General features: G+C 42.2%; 1 pseudogene; it reads right to left on the reverse strand.

Annotated features, from left to right (window-relative positions):
* The window catches only part of LOC149212973 (polygalacturonate 4-alpha-galacturonosyltransferase-like), a 79,251-nt pseudogene that overhangs the window by 45,877 nt on the left and 16,888 nt on the right, over nucleotides 1-16,486 (reverse strand).

Below are 16,486 nucleotides of genomic sequence, written 5' to 3' on the forward strand. Positions count from 1 at the left end.
AAATCACCCTTGAATTGAATTTGGTTTGGAGATGGTGTCTCACTCGGAATTCCTTCTTTGTTGAAGGTTTATATAAAATCATATCTGAAGCTATAAAGTTCCTAACATCTAAGCTCATATATATAATATTATTCTTGAGCTCATTGACATGCCTTCGGCCTTATATTAGGGCTTTATCTGTCTCACAGAGAAGTATAAAAGGCTACAAAAGGTGAAGTTGCCTTGGCCCTTGGGACATCAATCAAGAGGGTTTGAAAAATAGTGTTCATGGTTTTCCATTGGGTAGATGCTTATTGAAGGTAAAGGATCAACCTTTGTGCATCTTTGAGATTCTGGTATCAAAGGAAAGGGGGTTCATGACAAATAAAGATCATTTCAAGGATTTTGAAATCTAAAACAAGATGTTCTAAAATCTCATTTAAATAGGTATGACTGTTATTGGTGTCTAAAGCCAAATGCATCTCAACATTTCTTCTCGTATCAACTCATTGAGGCAATCAAGACAAACACGTGGGTTTAGCCTAGAGCCATCATTTTTTATTTGATTTTTACATCTCGGGTTTAAAAAACCTTTATATACTCTATTTAGTAATTTCTAGTACCCATGATTGCTGCATTCTGCACAATAGTTTTCATAGCCGCCAAATTTGCATTCCATCAGTTAAAGCTAGGATAGAATTAGTGTTAGTCAAAGAAGTCTATTTTATTTGATGGATTCAAACTGAATTTAATTTACTATGGTTTTTCCTTTCCTTTAATTTACTCTGGTTTCAATAATCATCAAATCTTCCAAATACAAAAATTCGATAATAGAACTGGAGTCAGATAGAGACTTACCACTGCGAGAAATGGATATAGTCGAAAGTTCTTTCCTAAGGCTTAGCAGTTCGACGGGCTCCAGGAATTTTTTTTCCCTCTTCCCCAAATTTATCAACGACCTTTGCTGCAGCAGCCTCAGAGGGGTTTTTGCTACCTGTGCTAGGGAAAATGTATAATTCCGAACGGGATGTCCAACAACCGAAGCTTTCTCATCAGTTACTCGAGTCAAAAATTTCTGGAATAGGCCTATCAACCACTTTCACTACCTTGGAGGAGAAGGTGACAACCTGTAGAGAGAGAGAAGTGCTTTTTGGGTGATGGTGGAAACAAAAAGCCTTGTTTGAACCTTATGTGGGTCTGGGGTTCCATAGCGAAATCAAGGAGCCGCATAGGTTCCTGTTAGGTGTCCCGTTCCCTGCACAAAACCACAACAATCCCCTGCCTCTATCAAACTAGAAGTGAAAATTACGATACTCGTAGCAAAACATTGGTCTCCATTGCTAAAACTTCCTCTAGAATTCAAAAGTTCATGGTTTGAAAAAAATTGTTAAAACCTTCTCCAGAATTCAAAAATCCAGGGTATGAACAAAATTGCGTCGACCATTGTTCTTCTTCCATTCTTGAAATCTCCTCGAGGGTGCTCCTTGAGGGTTTGAACAAAAATGTCATTGCCCACCTCAAATTTTTATTTGGTGACTGGTACACGGGAGACAAAATGTCTTAAAAAAAGTTATTAAATTGCCATGGTATGTTTTAACAAGCTCTTATGAAAAAAATATATATATCTTCTAATCCCTCTCAATGTCTTCCATGGAGAATTTGATTATGATAAATTTAATAAATAAAATGAAATTTTAAGATGAAATTAAATAAATTTCCGAAATTTTTTTTCATGTAGTACTGATTCAATGGAATGGAATCATTTTTAAATGCTTTGGAAACTTTTTTTCACGATGTTTTCAGATATATTTTTTTCCTAGACTGTTTCACCTTTTTCAAAGGGGGAAGAGGCGATAGTCTCTTGTAGTAGTGATTCAATAAAATGGAATCATTCTTAAATTTTTTGAAACCTTTTTCCATTATTTTTTTATACATTTACCCTTTTTCTAAAAAGTTTCACCACTTTCAAAGGGGGAAGAGGTGACAGTCTCTTGTTGCTCTTTCAAAAATGTTGTCATGTCACTCCTTGTCAAAGAGACTTGGTTGAGGGGAAAGTACCCCTAGGTTCCTTTGGGTTAAGACTCTACCAGACTGAAAATTTCTTATTCAAAGAAACACACACACAGCCATTATCTTTACTGTAAGCAAATTATAATGTTGAGGGTACGTACCTAAGGTCCTACGTTCGAGAAGGCCTTTAGCGTCCAAACCATTCTTGGAGTTCCCTTCTTCTCCTTTGACCTGTAAAACAAAAAAATCAAAGAACACAGCAGTACATAGACAAATACTTATACATAAACCATCTTCATGCTATAAAGTTAGTTATAAAAATCTTTAAATAACTACTTGCATAAGAATTCAAAACAAGAATCTCATGAGCATAAAGAAAGATTGTTTCAGGAACCAAGACGTGTTTCTTTATATAAAGGCAAGTAAAGTACATATAACGGAAAGATTTCACCTGAAACACCTTCAGCAGGCTCCAAGCAAAGCTTCCTCCCGGATTCGTTCCAGCCTCAAGCCTCCAACAAGAGCTCCTTCCAAGTCATACTCAATGGTGATATAAAGGATGAATGATCACCAATACACATAGAAACAAGGGTTTCCTATGCAAAGTGGGGGAAGTGCAGAAAGCACCAAGGACTTCAGACCTGGTCTAAGGGGAAAATCTCAACATAATAATCTTGCTCTCTTTTCTCTCTCCCCCTTAGGCCTTCCCTTTGATGTCTTTTTATACCATCTCCAAAGTAGTTTTTTAGTTAGGAGTTGGTTTGGAACAGTTGGGCCACAGGAACTAACAGGTGATCAGCAGGTAAAACCCGCGATCTCCGCCCGAAAACAAGGAATTATTTATTTTTTTAAGTGTTTTAATACATACACGTGGGTTGGGTATACACAAACCCGAGTGTACACGCGTTTAACTTAGGGCAATGCCGCGTATAAGGGATAAAACATTGTTTTTTAAATTTTAGGACCAGGTCTGGAAGGAGGGGTTGCCCTAGGCCATGAGTGCAGCATCACAAACCATAAGAGTGAGATCTGGAGCTATAATAGATGCCCCCTAATATATGAGGTCAGAAGGGGAACATGATGGCCGAAATATATTATGTAAGTACATGGAAAGGAAGTCTGTCGAGAAACTGAGGAGGACTTCACCAGAATTCAGCCTCCCAAGCCACCAAAAGGAGATCAGAAAGAAACACTGTCTGAGGCAGGCATACCCATGCTCAGAAAAAGTAAAGCATGTCTGCATATCAAGTACAAGCGGATCCACTAAGTATACAAGTATAAATGACTGGAAGATACATAATGGATCATTTGATCATAATGAGAAAGTACATGCCTGAATATCACATATAAGACTATCAATGATGCTGAAAGATGCAAAGGATCACTGATATCAAAGATTGATCCCAAAAGGTACCAACTGAACATGATGGAATAGGATGGTACTACACTGCAAACTCAGGTGCCAGCATATAGAATGTCGCCATGACTGACTGCAACATATAAGGTGGGGTGGTATCAACTAGCAGCAACAGGAGCAACTGTCAAGTGAACCAATGAATGCTGATACAACCTGAGGTCTTAACCGACCATCGTGGTACATTTCTACACCATGGGAATAAATGATCTGAAGTCGACCATGTGAGAAATTGTTTGATTACTGATCATTGATGTATACCGTTAACAAACGCGAGACTACTCACCGATAATGATAATGAGCGTCAAGGTACCCAGTACAATCTAACAAGTGTGAATAGATGAGCTAAAGTCGAACACCTGTAAGAATCTATCGATCAGGAGACAATGATGGTTTCCCACTGTCGATAGCGAAGGATCTGCCACTAATGACTACAAACCCCAAGGTACTGCCAAATGGACTCTAGATCTTTGCCCCAGAGCAATAAGTCAGAGTTGATAGGGAAAGATCTGCTACAAGGAAGGTATTAAGTCATCCTCCATCAATCTAGCGCGAGTGTAACCCGTAGGCCAATAATGTGGAAGGAATCAGACGAAAAAGATGTAGTAACCCAACCAAAGTACGTTTCTGGTGTACACAAGATGTGGCTAGCGCATGGCAGAAACCCTCTGAACCAACCAATAATGAAAGTTGACACAGAGGCGAGGTATCCACCAATAGGGTCAAATGGAAACCAAGGTACTGCACGAATCCCAATGTGTGATAATGTATGTTGATGTCGAACACAAGGGAAACCACTCAGTCAAAGACCCATGATACTGATCGATGCTGAGCACAAGGTGACCTATCAATAATTAAAATAGGGCCAGGGTGCGGCTCTAGGCCTGTCCTCAGAGCAAGGTGTCGTCGTCGATAAGGACAAGACCCGCCAGCAAGAAGTCAATGGGGACCTTCTCAAACCGGCACGAGTAAAGGACCAATATAGCTGATGTGATGATAGACATGATAGTGACAACCAGGGATGGCCGACTGACAAATGAGTCAAGAGACACCACAGAGAGGCCGACTCAGGCTACCTTCCCTTGAACAAAAGCACGACTCAATGTGACTATGTGGCAGCATATGATGACTCTGTATAAGTTCTCCATGCAGGAGGCACGAATGAACCCTCCATATGATTGGAAGAGATAACCAATCGGGGGAGAACTGACTCAATAACAAGGTTATGGCATACCTAAGTCAAGCTAAATCCCACCCATGCGGAGGAGACTTTGTTTTGAGTGCTTTGTTCAAGGGCGACACGACTGACTCTAGCTGCCAACAATAAATGGAAATAATGTCCCTGTTCCCGCTCTTTTTGAAATATTTAATTTTTTTTGTCTTTTTCTGTTAAGCCGAAAAAAGAATAAAAGAATGCTATGGTACAGTGGAAAGAACGAGTGTCAGTGAAACAGATGATCTAGTTCCTGGGAAAGGAACGTTCCCATGCTCAATGCAGGGAGGTGAAAACTGGTCAGTGACACTCAGAGGTATGTTCCTTCCACGGATCAGGGTATGTCAAGCTGCAGAAGTCAAAGGTATGCAAGGTTGATTTTGCAGACGTCATGGTCAAAAGCTGGCTTAAACACGAGTCCAAGTGAAGCCGGCTCTAGGCCAAAAGGTGCAAACGGTCAACATGCAATGCAGAAGTACAACTCGACACACATAGGAGCCTCTAGGGTATAAGGCCAGAACGAAGCGAAGAAGCAAAGAGGAATGAGTCTTCGACGCATAAGTCATGGCGGGACTACAGAGGACTCCCGAGCCTACTCAAAATGAAGCAGCATGGGCAACAAATGTCAGTGAGGTGCTAACTATGATGCCCATGTAAAGGGATGGCTCTACCATCGTGTCATGATTTAAAAAATCGGCGAGTGAAAATGGCTTACGAACCATAACACGATGGGGTGGACCCTACGGTAGATGTATCGGTCACATGGAGGCTAGTATGCATAATGCAACGGAAAAATGGTGTCCCTAACCTATATGCCAGTGAAAACACGATACCTGCCATTACGGGTCAGCGGTCATGGAACCGTCTCGAACTGTCGAAAAATGTCCAAAATATCCTGAAAAGCAAACCAAACTCGGCATTCCAAGCTCCCAAGTTAAAAGTCACATGAGGCCAAACAAAATAAAATTTTGAAAAAATTTTGCATTTTCAAAACTTATAAAAGGAATTTTGGACTCACCATTTTCACCATTTGACTTGGAGAGCAAAAATCGTGGAGAAAAAGGAGCAAATTTCCCTGTGACCAATTCAACCATTCAAACTTGCCGAAATCTTCCAGGTAAGCCTTAAACATGTGTTGCAATTATTTGTGATAGTTTTTAGGAATTTTAGTTGATGTTTTACCGTTGGATTTTTGCAAAAAATTCCTTTGCGGCGTACACGCGGGTTGGCAATATTGAACTCGCGTATACGAAGGCCCTATACGCGACTGTGTATATAGGAACCCGCGTGTGCGCAACAAACTATTTTTATAAACAAAACTAACGGATGAAAATGATTTTTTCTTCCAGGATGACTATCACATGGCGTGAAAGAGAGCACTCAGCCGTGGATAATGAAGTCATGGGCAATGATGAAGCATTAGATGCCCTACGGGGATGCGGGTTTCTTAAATTCTTCAAATTGCCAAATATGAAATCAAACACGCGTCTGCTCGAGAGGCTCATTGATTATTGGGATGTCGATGAGGAAGCATTTGTGATTGATCAGATGCCACTCAGGATAGAAGTGGAAGACATATACCTTATCACGGGCCTTTCCCGAAGGGGAGAGGTAGTACATTCCCGGGGCAGGACACGGAATAGCCTCAGTGTAGATGACTATGTATAGATTTACTGCCCGGGTCATCGGAAGGTCGGGAGCCAGATCTCTATCCCACATGTGGCGAGTTTGTCACTCAGGATAATCTTGTTCACCATAGCTCGAGTGAACGGATCATCCTCACTACATCAGGTGTCACAGGTAACCATGAGCGTGGCAGTGGACTGTCTCACTACTGTGTTTGACTGGTGTACTCCTCTTCTGGCCAACATGAAGGAACAACTCACTTCTATCAGGGGGGGACATACCAAGAACTTTGGGTTTGGAACCATCGCGTGCACTTTCTTCTTCAAGAAGGTTCTTGCACTCCGCCCCAGGGTAGCAGTTGCCATCAGTACCCCACGTGATCCACGCATGGGCCGGTGGGCTGACCTGATGAAACGTCTGGGGGGTGGGGAAGTCCCAAGGAATGCATTTGACGATGACATCTTTACCTGGTGGGAGCAGCAGATCATCGTCGTGGATGACTACCCCTATGCTGGGCTGGATTTCTAAGGAGATCCTGATCTAGTGTTACCACCAGATGCAGCATGGGGTGAGATTGGTAAGAATTTTTTATTATTTTATGATTTTTTGGATTTTTCAAATATAATGATGAATTTTGAATTTTTTTTTTTTTTTTTTTGATGAGATTCAAATGACTAATATGATGATCATGTTCCAGACATTGGGCCTGTACGACCAGATGGATTCCCGCGGCATGGACGATGTGGCCAAGGAGCCGAAGAGGCGGCTGCCAATACGGAACGGACCCTAAACAACGTCCAGGGACACTTCGTGAGACTGAGCTGCCGATTACCGATGGTCGAGATAGAGGATCTTCCTCCGGATATGCAGCGTCATGTGGTTGGCATGCCACGTGACTGGGTTCGCGTCTTTCGGTGCATGGCCAATGCTATAGTGACATACTTAGATGCTCATCCTGAGCCGAGGCATTAGATATGCCTGACATGATTATGGGCATTTGAGTCCCAATTTTGTATATTTTTGGACACACATATGTACACTCGAGGCGCTTTATGACATATATATATATATATATATATATATATATATATATATATATATATATATATATATATATCTATATATATATATATATATATATATATATACAGTTTGACTTTTTGATGTATGATTTTATGATGATGAATGATTGATATGCCAGTGTAATGCTTGATTATAGATAGAATCAGCTAACCAATTTTGAGATCTTGGAATATGAAAATAATTAATGTAAATAAATGATCTTTGCAACAACCTCACCCTTAAATATTGGCGATATAATAATGGATCCCTAACCCGATAAATGTTATTTAATTGAGACACTGTCAATTGAGAATCAAGATATAATACCAACGAGTCGATCCCATAAGAGATTGCCTCGGATAATAAATTGATAACAGCTGTATACTCAGCCATATTGTTTGAAGCAGGACCGATACACACGCCTCTCGATACCATCAATTGACCAGTTGGATAATAAAGTACCCAAGCTGCGGAAGCAAGATTTCGAGTGTGTCGACTAGCACCATCGTCGAACCCAAAATAGACCAAATCATCCATCAGCACCTGCCACAGCAGACCAAAAAGCACTGATATCAGAAAATGCTCGACGATATATGTATAAATATATACATAAAGTACAAAGAATTCATTGCCCAGCCTGAGCTAAGCAAAGAACTTCTTTTAGGTAGAGCCCATCAGGGGGCTCCGCCAACTGACTCCTAGGGATGTTTATAGGTACGATGATCGAACCAATCAATATGCTCTCTTTGGCAAATAAATGTGTTGGAGCCAAAGGGACCGTACAAACATCACTAGTCGAACTGGAGGACCGAGATTCGACTTCATGCACAGGGGAATGAAAGTGTAACTGATGATGTAAATCCTCCAACGGTCGATCTACAGCCGTCATTTCTTCGAATATCGCTTCCTCCGATGGAAAAACAATATCCGAGAAATCTGATGCAGAGGTGGAATCAAGGGTCCGAAAATGAGCCACATCACCATCTATCTCCTTCCTAGAGGAAGAAGTAGAATGGTTATCTGCAGAGTTATCTATAGATTCACATCTAAGCTCTACTGCAGATATAAGAGATTCTATTCCACCCACCTCGTCGTCACCTGATGTGGTCATAGATGAAGCTAAGATTCCAGGATTTGAAGAATAAGGAGTCTGGACAAACTCTCTCCGTAAAGGATCCCTGGAGGATGAAATTGTATCTATACCAGTTGTAGGAGGGGGAAGGTTAAACATACCCATCAATGAGGAATACATCCCTACTCCTAAATTCTCAGTCGGCGGACGAGGGTTAACCACTAAAGGAATAGTAGAGTCAGAGTGCTTGAGGATCAACTGGACAATAGTCCAATTGGTCAACCTTAATGATTTTCCCCTCATGAGGAAAGAAAATGACACGAAACAGAGTCGAAACCACGACATCCATCTCATATACCCAGTTCCTTCCTAATAGGAGATTATAGTCTAGGTTAGCGTCTATGACCTCTACTTCAATATTAATGACCTTTCCTCCAACACATACAGGAAAAGCCGGGATAATCCCGTATGGCCTATGAGAATGACCATCAAATGCTGTCAGTAGGGTGGGTGAAGGAACAACCGACGGTGATCCAATGGCCTTCCAGCATGACATAGACATGACACACGTGGAAGCTCCCTCATCTACAACCATCCAAAAAATATTCATTTTCTGGTAGGTAGACTTTATCTGGAAAGCCATATGATGAGGAACTCTCTTTTTGACATTATTCATATCAAAAGTGAGAGCTAAGGAATTACTTGGATCTACTGCCCCCATTGCCGATAGCAAGGCACTTCGTTGAGCAGGACATGACTGGAGAACCTCTAACGCGGACATAGCACATGGACTTTGGACCAGATCCTCAACAATGGAGTAATTCTGGGCTGCCCTAATATTAGGGTTGATAGTCGCGTGTTTTGCGGAACCTTTCAGTACCCGAGGTATAGTCTCGACAGAAGGTCGATCAATATGAAGCGGATTGTTAGTTTCGAGAACTGATTTACCCTTGGAATTTTCACCTTCACCATAATCGCGTGACCGTGTGGTCACATTAGCGTGAGCACCCATCATGAACACATTTGATGGCTTGTCCCCTTCCTGGTTGCCCCCTGCGGAGCTACCAGGATTTAAACTCGCGCCAGCAAGAAGTTGCTGCCCTTGGGGAAACGGGTTAGTTAACACAGCTTGCGAACTAGAAGTCCCTTGCTGTCCTAACAAGCGCTGAGCGTCTTCAATCCTAGGGCAGAGATGAGTTAGATGGTCTCCACTGCATAATTTGCAAGGAAACTTACCTTTCTTTCTCGACTCACCTTTACCACCACCAGCGTTGTTACCGGATTTATTTGCATCGGGCTTCCCATCCGAGTTCTTCTTCTTACCATGTCCTTTCTTTTTCCCATTGGAACTTTGATTTCCTTTGGGGTTATCAGATTGGACGACATTAATTGAAGAAGTTTGGGAAGCGGGAGGATTAGACAATGTGACTTGGTTGTTAGAAGCAGTTTGCAAAGACAACTGCTGCAATTGATTCAACAAGTTCACTGTAGTTGTGTCTACTAACCCAACGATACCATCCGCGTGCGGACCTGGCTTCGGCTTAGCTAAATCAACCTTAGATCCAGGAGCATCTAGCAAGTACTTTTGTAGGATCCCAGACTGAGAGTAGATCAATTCTAATTGCTGGGCCCTAAAAATGGCTTGCTCCTCAGAATAGACCCCAGACATGGAGACATCCTTGGAGATCTCGTGTTGTAAAGACTTCAAAAACCACTCGAGACGGTATTCCGGAGGAATTTCAGCTTTAATGAGCCTCTTTCTCCGTCTCCATTCCTGAATGTGATCGTAAATGTGAGTAGCCTTATCCTGACGAAAGGTGGCCAGAAGTTCAGTTTCGGCGTCATAGTGGACAGGCAACTGAAAGTGATTTAAGAAGATGTTGGCCAAGTCAGCGAACGATGTGAAGCTGCCCCCTCGCAACTCTATATACCACTTGGCTGCATTACCAGTCAAGGTGCAATGAAAGAGTCTCAACCTAATCGAATCATCGATGAGGGAGTTGGATGAGCACCACAGATGGAATGTGGTTACATGGTCACCTGGGTCCTCACCACTCTTCCCTTCGAATTTTGGAATGTCCGAATGGAGTTTGGTTGGGACCGAAGGCCAGGCCGGATTATACCTGATTGGGTCATTTGTTAACTTAGTGAGATCTGGCAAGTTTAACGTTGCTAGAAACGGAAGCCTAGGAGGACCTAGGGGATTCCACCCAGACTGGGCAGAACTCACAAAGCTCTGAAAAGATTGTCCTGGAATTTGGGAGGCACCAGGCTACCCAAAGTGACCAGTAGAACCGGTTGAACCAAAAGGCAAGCCTTGTGGTCCAGCAAAATTCGGAGTTTGACCAACTCCTACCGTATAACCTCCATAACCCGCAAAGTTTCCTCCTAAAGAATGGTAAGGAGTTGATAACCCCTGATATGGGTTCCAAGCCAAAGCAAGGGGAGGAATATTTTGAAACATGCTAACCGTGGAGTACGGCCTATTCCCTTGTTGGCCGCTAAACGAATTCCCAGTTCCCACGCTACTAACCCCAGGGTTATTCCAACCTTGGAGAGGATTGTTGCTTTGTCCTATAGAAGAAAAAGGCATGGATCCTACCGTCGGGTTGGAATGTGGTATATGACCACTTCCGAAAGGAAAACCCTAGAATGAAGCCGATCCGCCCATTATGGACGTAGCGGCACTAAATGGAACCGATGGAATACCCTGTGGTTGGGTGCCAAAAGGGAAGAGTCCAGTACCAAAATCATTGGTTTGGGAATTTCCACTCGTGGACGCAATGGAGGTAGACCCAACTAAAGATGTGCTAGCAAAAGATCTGAACAAGGAAGCAGAGGGGATGGAAATGGTTCCTCCCCCTTGCACCGATGTAGGGGTTTGCATAGTCGCAGCACTCGTAGAAGCCATGCTTCCAGTAGTGGTCATGAATGGTAAGCGCGTAGCGTAACCTGGACTTGATGGTCTATGAGACGGAGGCCCAACGTATTGCAATACGTCTGGATGACTAGATGATAGGGGAGAATTCGGAGCCCCTAACGACTCTGAGAATTCTTCTACCTCTATGTTATTCTTCGTTTGAAAGCGAACTCGAGAAAGGACTGGAGTGTCCCTCTCTTGCTCAGAAGTGCCAGGCCTTGCTTGGACGCTAGTGTCCCCGAGAGGAGGATCAATCCCCGATGCGTCAACCGGCGTGGGACGGACCCCACCGGTAATATTGCCTTTGTGCCTTCTAGGAGAAGGCTCTAAACTTGGTGTCAAGAGACCACGAAGTCTTCGAGACCGTCTTGGAGATTGGTCAGCCACTTTGAATTTTTTTTTATGATCTAACTAAAGACTCAAAAAATTGAAATCTAGGCCAACTAGGAGCACAGAGCACACACTATAAAGTCCCTAAAGATACAGCCAGTAAAACAACTTCCAAGTATTTCCACTCCGGGTGATTAGGACCGGACACCAAAATACGAGAAAGTGAAATAAGGGGCCTTCCGAAGATAGTCTGGGATGATGAGGGCCCAGTCCTATCGGCGAAGGTATCAGAGGAAGTTACGCTGACCTCCTAACAACAGCCTGCGCCGGTGCAGGCCCCCAAGCTTCGCAAGGGTGCCCTCCAGTAGTACTGTCGAGAGTGATACAACATCGACCCTAGGTGCCACTGGATTCCCCTCCGCAGCCACCTGTGTAGATCCCTAGGAGAGGAAACTATGGGTACCAACTCGTCTCAGAAGCCAGGTGGAACAGTCGTGAGGTAAGTTCGGACAAGTAGGAGAGGGGGTATCTCTCTTCCCTGTCTTCACAGACCCTCGTGCTTAACTCCCAGATCCAGAGCTTTCCTGGTCTTCCTAACGCTATTGGATTTTCTCTCGTTATTCAGACTCTTATGTTTGACGTTTTATGTGGCCTTGGAGAGTTAACTCTCCACTCGCCTAATCCAAGGCCCTAAAATCCTAAACTTGTTGGTGTAACTAACTAAAACAAAAAGTTCTAGTGGATTTTAATTAGCGCTTGATTTTATTAGGCTGTTCTTTAAGTCACAAGGTAATGGAGATGAAACTTGTGGTGTTTTTATGGACGCAAAAGAAATTAATAAAACTTAGCTACATGCACATGCACTTTTTGTTTTCGATGAAGAGCAATTTCTATGAGGTTCAGAGGTACTTCTAATGTAAACAAATTTTCCTTTTCTTTTCAGACTCCACACTCACAAAAACTAACAAAACTATATATGCCTAAAAAGAGATGCAAATCTATCCGGATGCAAGAACTATATGTGGATGCAAGATTTAAAGACTACTCTAAAAACCAAGAAGGAAAGTTGCTGCCTTATCAAATTTGTCTTGCCACTAAAATGCTTAGATAGAAGATGATGTGTTACTAATCATTTCGTCCAAACAATAAAAACAAGTTCTAAGATAAACACAAAGCACTTTCACTTCGCAAAAAAAATGGAAATCAAATGAAAAGCAAGTTTAAGAAAGCGAAACTCAAAACTTTCAAAAGATTTTCTTTCAATCAAGCCAAAAAGTCTTTTTCAAAGAATGCTCTCAAAAATACTGACACCAATGATTGATGAATAGGCAAACAAAAACTTTTGCGAATTGACACCTTTCAAATGATGAAAACCCAACAAAAATAAATGCGTTTGAAATCGCTCTTGACAATCAAAAGCAGTAATGAAAGTCCAAAAGATAAAAAGACAAGTTTCAAGAAAATGGTAACAAGCAACTTTCCCGAAACGAAGGAGCAAATTGTCACAAAAATGGTTTCGTTAAGCAAACAAAAGGGTCACCGAAACAAAATGAACACAAAGATTGAATCCAATCTTCCTACTCTGCCAAAACATAGCAGTCATGATTCTTAACCAGAAATCTTGTGTGTCAAAAAACAATGACGCTTGCAATCAACGAAAACAAGACTAATACTCCTTATAACTAGAGAGAGTTCAGAACAAGATGCCCCCTGTTAAACAGAGGACTGTTACTGGAAAATGACTGCTTCAAACTGACCCAAACAACCAGACAAACATTCAGCAAAAAGAAAATTTACAAATCTTGAAAATTATATAATATACGCGCCTGCAGTGATGTGCAGAATGCGTGTACACGCGACTGTAACTAAGGAAACCTGCGTATACGCGGGTTCACTTAGTTCAACTTGCGTATATACGCTTCTGTAATCCAGAAAAACAACATATCTGAAGATTTTCAAGAAAAATAAAAAATACAGACTGCAAAAACTGGAAAAGCTTAGAGTTTAAGAACAGATCAGACAGTCAGAGCCAGCAAACAGAGGGGCTGAGCCTTGATTGGCTTGAAGACTATCCAAACTAGGAACAACAAAAGTGTTGATCCCCAGCGGAGTCGCCAATTCTGGTTGAGGGGAAAGTACCCCTAGGGTCCTTTGGGTTAAGACTCTACCAGACTGAAAATTGCTTATTCAAGGAAACACATGCACATCCATTATCTTTACTGTAAGCAAATTCTAATGTTGAGGGTACGTACCTAAGGTCCTACGTTCGAGAAGGCCTTTAGGGTCCAAACCCTTCTTGGAGTTCCCTTCTTCTCCTTTGACCTGTAAAACAAACAAATCAAATAACACAACAGTACATAGACAAATATTTATACATAAACCATCTTCATGCTATAAAGTTAGTTATAAAAATCTTTAAGTACCTACTTGCATAAGAATTTAAAACAAGAATCTCATGAGCATAAAGAAAGATTGTTTCGGGAACCAAGACGTGTTTCTTTATATAAAGGCAAGTAAAGTACATATAACGGAAAGATTTCACCTGAAACACCTTCAGCAGGCTCCAAGCAAAGCTTCCTCCCGGAGTTGTTCCAGCCTCAAGCCTCCAACAAGAGCTCCTTCCAAGTCTTACTCAATGGTGATATAAAGGATGAATGATCACCAATACACATGGAAACAAGGGTTTCCTATGCAAAGTGGGGGAAGTGCAGAAGGCACCAAGGACTTCAGGCCTGGTCTAAGGGGAAAATCTCAGCATAATAATCTTGCTCTCTTTTCTCTCTCCCCCTTAGGCCTTCCCTTTGATGTCTTTTTATACCATCTCCAAAGTAGGTTTTTAGTTAGGAGTTGGTTGGGAACAGTTGGGCCACGGGCACTAATAGGTGATCAGCAGGTAAAACCCGCGATCTCTGCCCGAAAACAAGGAATTATTTATTTTTTTAAGTGTTTTAATACATACACGCGGGTTGGGTATACACAGACCCACATGTACACGCGTTTAACTCAGGGCAATGTCGCGTATAAGGGATAAAACACTGTTTTTTAAATTTTAAGACCAGGTCTGGAAGGAGGGGTTGCCCTAGGCCATAAGTGCAGCATCACAAACCATAAGAGTGAGATCTGGAGCTATAACAGATGCCCCCTAATATATGAGGTCAGAAGGGGAACATGATGGCTGAAATATATTATGTAAGTACATGGAAAGGAAGTCTGTCGAGAAACCGAGGACGACTTCACCAGAATTCAGCCTGCCAAGCCACCAAAAGGAGATCAGAAAGAAACACTGTCTGAGGCGGGCATACCCATGCTCAGAAAAAGTAAAGCATGTCCGCATATCAAGTACAAGCGGATCCACTAAGTATACAAGTATAAATGACAGGAAGATACATAATGGATCATCTGATCATAATGAGCAAGTACATGTCTGAATATCACATATAAGACTGTCAATGATGCTGAAAGATGAAAAGGATCACTGCTATCAAAGACTGATCCCAAAAGGTACCAACTGAACATGATGGAATAGGATGGTAATACACTGCAAACTCAGGTGCCAGCATATAGAATGTCGCCATGACTGACTGCAACATATAAGGTGGAGTGGTATCAACTAGCAGCAACAGGAGCAACTGTCAAGTGAACCAATGAATGCTAATACAACCTGAGGTCTTCACCGACCGCCGTGGTACATTTCTACACCATGGGAGTAAATGATATGAAGTCGACCATGTGAGAAATCGTTTGATTACTGGTTATTGATGTATACCGTTAACAAATGTGAGACTACTCACCGATAATGATAATGAGCGTCAAGGTACCCAGTACAATCTAACAACTGTGAATAGATGAGCTGAAGTCGAACACCTGTAAGAATCTATCGATCAGGAGACAATTATGGTTTCCCACTGTCGAACTGGCACGAGTAAAGGACCAATATAGCTGATGTGATGATAGACATGATACTGAAAAATAGGGATGGCCGACTGAAAAATGAGTCAAGAGACACCGCAGAGAGGCCGACTCAGGCTAACTTCCCTTGAACAAAAGCACGACTCAATGTGACTATGTGGCAGCATATGATGACTCTGTATAAGTTCGCCATGTAGGAGGCACGAACGAACCCTCCATATGATTGGAAGAGATAACCAATCGGGGGAGAACTGACTCAATAACAAGGTTATGGCATACCTAAGTCAAACTAAATCCCACCCATGCGGAGGAGACTTTGTTTTGAGTGCCTTGTTCAAGGGCGACACGACTGACTCTAGCTGCCAACAATAAATGGAAATAATGTCCCTGTTCCCGCTGTTTTTGAAATATTTAATTTTTTTTGTCTTTTTCTGTTAAGCCGGAAAAAGAATAAAAGAATGCTATGGTACAATGGAAAGAACGAGTGTCAGTGAAATAGATGATCTAGTTCCTGGGAAAGGAACGTTCCTATGCTCAATGCAGGGAGGTGAAAACTGGTCAGTGATACTCAGAGGTATGTTCCTTCCACGGATCAGTGTATGTCAAGCTGCAGAAGTCAAAGGTATGCAAGGTTGATTTTGCAGACGTCATGGTCAAAAGTTGGCTTAAACACGAGTCCAAGTGAAGCCAGCTCTAGGCCAAAAGGTGCAAACGGTCAACATGCAATGCAGAAGTACAACTCGACACACATAGGAGCCTCTAGGGTATAAGGCCAGAACGAAGTGAAGAAGCAAAGAGGAATGAGTCTTCAACGCATAAGTCATGGCGGGACTACAGAGGACTCCCGAGCCTACTCAAAACGAAGCAGCATGGGCAACAAATGTCAGTGAGGTGCTAACTACGATGCCCATGTAAAGGATGGCTCTACCATCGTGTCATGATTTAAAGAAT

The sequence above is a fragment of the Pinus tabuliformis genome, chromosome 1_1 (genome assembly GCF_031772625.1).
Source record: "Pinus tabuliformis cultivar Carrire ecotype Pingquan chromosome 1_1, CPIR1, whole genome shotgun sequence".
In the NCBI taxonomy this organism is placed as follows: domain Eukaryota; kingdom Viridiplantae; phylum Streptophyta; class Pinopsida; order Pinales; family Pinaceae; genus Pinus; species Pinus tabuliformis.